The sequence below is a fragment of the Chenopodium album genome, chromosome 15 (assembly GCF_948465745.1).
Source record: "Chenopodium album chromosome 15, dcCheAlbu1.1, whole genome shotgun sequence".
Lineage (NCBI taxonomy): Eukaryota > Viridiplantae > Streptophyta > Magnoliopsida > Caryophyllales > Amaranthaceae > Chenopodium > Chenopodium album.
In genome coordinates this window covers 27,751,170-27,756,170 of record NC_137848.1, presented here as the reverse complement: position 1 = coordinate 27,756,170, position 5,001 = coordinate 27,751,170, and the positions used below count along the sequence as shown (strand labels likewise).

The window sequence follows — 5,001 nt, the reverse complement described above, 5'->3', positions numbered from 1 at the left end:
TTTAAAAAAAGTTACAATTTCTCGTTGGAACTTTTTTTTTTTTTAAAGGAATTTCTCGTTGAAATCTATAACCCTTATCATAACCCTTAAAAGCCAAATTTAGGATGAAGGTAGATTTTTTTTTTTGCTTTTTCCTTATGTATAGTGTATTACCGCTTTTGCCCTTGAACCATGTCTTTTTTTTCCTGCTTTTTCTTATGAACAGTGTTTTCGCTTTTTTTTTTTTTTTTTTTTTTTTTTTTTTGCTGCTTTTTTTCACTTTTTTCTACTCTTAAGTTGCTTTACAGTTTACAGAACTCTTTAATCCCTCTCCTCTTTCATTTTAGGCTTTCCATTTCAGAAACTTAGCTTGATCCTCTCCTATCTTCTCCTCATTATCTTGTTTTTCAAGGTTTGCTCAAAGAATTCAGTTTATAAGTAGCCGACGATCGCCCATTCACAGCCAGGTCATTACTATGCAATCAGAGGCAGATTATTCATCGGAGAGGATAAACTTTCAGATCTAAGCTGTTAAATTCAATCATCAATTATAAATCACAATCTAGGGTTCATTGTTAATTTATTTGTCAGTAAATGGACATTTTAGGATTGATTCATCCGTCATTGTTAAGGCGTCGGTTGTTATCGTTTTTGGTGTTGATGCTGGTGTTAAGGTTGTGCTCGATGTCGGCGCTTTCTCTCTCTTCTTAGGTAATTTTTTTTATTTTTATTTTCGGAGGTTGATTGATGAAAAATTGTCAAACAATTTGTTCAAATTTAGTTGTCTCTTTGTGGGTTAGGGCTTTCAAACAATTTATGTGTCGTTGAAATTGAAATTGTATTTCAGATTAGGGCTTTCAAATAATTTTCGCTTTTGATTTTCTGCTCGGTTTTGCTTTTGTTAAATTTGTTGTTTCTTAGTCTTTATTTTTCTTCAGCTTTTTCTGCATTCTCGACTTCAAATTAAGGGTCTTATTTAGTTTGATCTTGTGAAATTAAATTATGATTTAATTGCTTGAGGTAGCTGAAATTGGTGGAAAATAGTTGTACTTTTGTTTTGAGATTTGGGGCATGGCCGCATGGGTCGATGTTTGGTAAATCAGCCAATGACCTGAAGATAAAGACGTTGTATTTAATTGGTTGTTAGGTGTAGTTGACAATTTTGCAAATTCAGGGATATCATTTTGCTGCTACTGCTGTTTTTGTTATAATTTAAGCTTGTAAAAGGTATACGAACACAGTCGGGATAGTTTTAAGTGATTGGTAATCTGGAGGTGAGTTTAATATTCTTTTTAAAATTTGTTTCAATTTTGTTGTTCCTCACTAGCTCAAAATGTCAGATTTATGAGTCTAATTCAACCTTTTCTCACAATGGTGATTTCAGGGCAAGCAATAGTAAGGTGTTTGGAAGGGTGCTATGATGGAATTTCAAGAAAATTACAGGCCCTTGATCTCTATTCTCTTTCAAGAAGATAGATGTCTATTAAACTTATAATTTTAAGTAGAGTGGTTGAAAGTAAGGTGTCATTATACATAATTTCCTTTCTGTAGATCTTGATTATTTGTTTGTTGATTATTTCTATGTTGCATTTTGATTCATATAATAATATATAAATTACTTGTGATGGGTTGATGATATTTTGCATTATTAGTTGATTATTTTTTCATTTTGTTGGGATTAATTTAGTCTATTTTTTTTAATTTTGCTTATTACTATTGATTTTGGTCTATTTTTCACATTTTGCTAATTTGGTCAATTTTGTTGATTTGAGTCTTATATCCCTACATCTTATCTTTTTAATACCCTGATTTGATAGTATTAGTACTATATATCTTTCCTAATTGAATATGAACTTTCTGATTTTCAGCAATTATGCTGGTGGAAATGATAGGGATTATGCTAGTAGAAATGATAAATAAGAAAGCTAGTTCTTGGAATCAAGGTCTATGGTGATTGGTGGTTCAATTGATATAATATAGACAAATTATTATAGGTTATTTCATTGTGATTGGATTATAGGGTTGAGCTCGATTTATTCATCTGCTCATGTCAATTCTTGATTCATTCTTCGCTAAGGGGTCTCTGTCTTTGACCTTTTGAGGTTGCCGTGATTATTGTGAGCCAACTAAAGTACTCATTATTATCTTGATTTGTGCTCTTAAATTGCTTTTTTTATTTCAATTTGGATTTGGTTTTCAATTCATTGAATGAAACTATGCTTATAATGATTGTTACCTTCTTTTACTCAATTCTCTTTTCTTTACTCTTTTGTCAGGTTGCATTTTTTTGTGTGGGAAGAAGACTATCTTGAAGAGCAACCATTGTCATGGTTGCCAGAACATTGAAGGTGCTCCCAATTATTGCTAGGTACTACAATTTTCATTACATAATTCAATCACCCAGATTATGTTAACCTTATATGTTTTAGTTTCTGAATTCATAGTTGAATTTCAAAACTGAAATTCAGAGTATTGGGAGGATAGCTCAGATGAGTGTGTTTGCTTTTGTACATGAGACATGACTGGACATAATTAAGCATTCTTGAAATCATTACCATCCTACAACTGTCAATATTGTTATTTTGGCTGACTTAACTACTTATAAGAATTGCTTTTTACTTTTGTAGTCACTTTTGATCTTGATGAGGAAGCACAGTCTCCAGTTTCTGCTGTATGTGAACTTATTTTTGGCATAGTTGTATGCAGGTCCCAATGAAAATTAATGTATGTTGAAATTTGTTATGTATCTGGCTTTAGATTCATAGACATGTTGAAACCTAGTTTGGTTTCAAGTGCTGCACAACAGTGAACTTCATGCTTTGAATATCACATTTAGTTTAAGCAACTGTTGGTTTTCTTTGTAGTCACATGAGGTTTTATTTGCTTAGCTTGAAATGCTAGCTGAGTGAGGTGAAGCAATAAGGGAATTTATTTCCAAATTGAACAAGTAATCCTTGAAAGTTGCATTCTGATGAACCTTAAGTAGTTTGCTGATATTTAATTAACCTGTTCATGATCATTTGTTAGCATTTAATCATAGTAGTTTGTTGAACCATAAGTAGAGCACAAGTTTTGCAGAACAACCCCCATTCCTTGATGCCTTTTTGTACTGGTCAATTACTTAATATCATGTGGCTTATTTTATATCAATTATTTATAATGAGAAAGATTCTCTCTAAAATGTTTTCATTCTTGTCTAGGCTTTAGAGGGTCATAATAGAAAAAAATATTTATTGGCATCGGCTTCCAGACAATCTTCCGTAATTACATAAATAACTTAGCTGTGATTTTCCCCTTCTTCTGTTGGATGGTGCTGTTAAAACAACTAAGCTTTGAAGTACAACAAAGTTCCATTGGATTAATTTAAGCATAAACAAGATTTAGTTTCTTGAAATTATTGTGCTCAACAATGTGGTGGTACCGAATGTGCTTATTATGTTATGAGATATATGTATGAGATAGTATCTTTCCATAGCGATTGCAAGGGTAATTTGAAATAGGTTAGTGATGAATTTATCTCTTCTTTGCAAGGTAAAATTCTTTATATGAGTTTTGGTTGATGTTTTATTTTTATAAAATATAATACACGTATGTTTTTTATATTTGTAGGGGTATTTGGCAAGACTTGCAGCCTACAACGGTGTAGAATTGGATGAGATTCGAGAACAATGGGCTAAGTTTTTTAGACTTAATTTTTTGTTGAAAGACTAGTTATCTTATTAATCGATGTTATGATTAATCTCATTTAGCTTAATAAAACAATGTAGCACATTTCTATATATCTACTTTTATTTAGTCTATTGGTTATTGTTATTACATTTCTAAATTATAAATCAATGATTTTTTTTTTCCTTCAAGTTTTAATTGTTTTTTGGAAAGTATAGTTGATTTTGTTGTATTGTATTGTTGTGAATGAATTCAAGTTGTGTGGAATTATTTAGAGTGTTTGTATTGTATGTTATGGGTGTATCTAAGTTATATGGAAATATTCGGAGGACGTGTTTTGTTGGTTCAATTGTAACAGGTTGTAACCCGTTTGACGATGGGTCATTTGGTAGGATATACTACCATTCTTGTATTCGAATCAAATATTTATAAAAAAAACTATTTATTTATTAGTAACTAGCGTAATCTAATGCTAGTTACTAATAATATTTTTTTTAAAAAATAAAAAATAATATTCGTAACCGGCGTTAAGATTTGTCAATTACAAAAAATACCCTAATTGTAACCGGCGTAACTTAACGCCAGTTGCGAATATTATGCTTTATAACTTGGAAAATAGACTTTTTGTAACTTGTGTTAGGTTAAGCTAGTTACGAATAATACATTATTTGTAACTAACATTAGCCGGTTACGAATAATTTTCACTGGTTGTAACAGTGGCATTCGCAACCAACAATGCCAGTTACAAAAAGTCAATTTCGCCAGTTACAAATAACATTTTTTCTACTAGTTAAGCTATGTTTAATGTAAAATTTTCAGAAGTCAATTTAGTGTTTAGGTTAAGTACACTACTTATGCTCTTTTTCCAGTGACCTAAAACTTCTTCTCTATCTCTTACTCCATCTATTTTTAGTTTATAACCAGTTTGGCTAGTAGGTTCAAGAGTTACTCCTTCTTGCTTTGGTACTTGAGTTGGCATAACCTTGACACTAAAAAACCGGGTAGTCTTCCCTGGTATGTATCTTGGTCGAGTACAACTTCCTTTTCCTTGATACCTAGTTCTTCGGATAACATTTTTTACGTTATTTATTTTTTCTTCTCAAACATCATTATTATCTATAACCCTTTTTCCTAATTTATTATCAATCTTTTGTTGAACCACTTCAATAGGTAAAAAGTTTAAGTCTTCTAGTTTCATTAATCCCATTTGTTGATATAGTCTTCTTCATAATTATTTTCTTTTAATTCATTATCAAGAACTATCCCTTTTTTAGAAATTATTTTCATGATCTCATTTAGTTTATCAGGGTCTTCTTCTTTATCAAATAAGGTTTGTAATTCTACAATCGTTTTCCC

General features: G+C 30.9%; 1 long non-coding RNA gene across 2 annotated transcripts; it reads left to right on the top strand.

Annotated features, from left to right (window-relative positions):
• The first annotated feature begins 264 nt into the window (after positions 1-264).
• Positions 265-3,779, top strand: LOC145583066 (uncharacterized). 2 transcript variants are annotated; one of them, XR_014100023.1, is made up of 4 exons: positions 265-690; positions 1,364-1,495; positions 2,256-2,650; positions 3,589-3,779. It is a non-coding gene; the product is annotated as an uncharacterized LOC145583066 (long non-coding RNA). The 2 variants fall into 2 exon arrangements; XR_014100022.1 differs by having other exon boundaries at positions 268-690; positions 2,256-2,347.
• Positions 3,780-5,001: the final 1,222 nt, after the last annotated feature.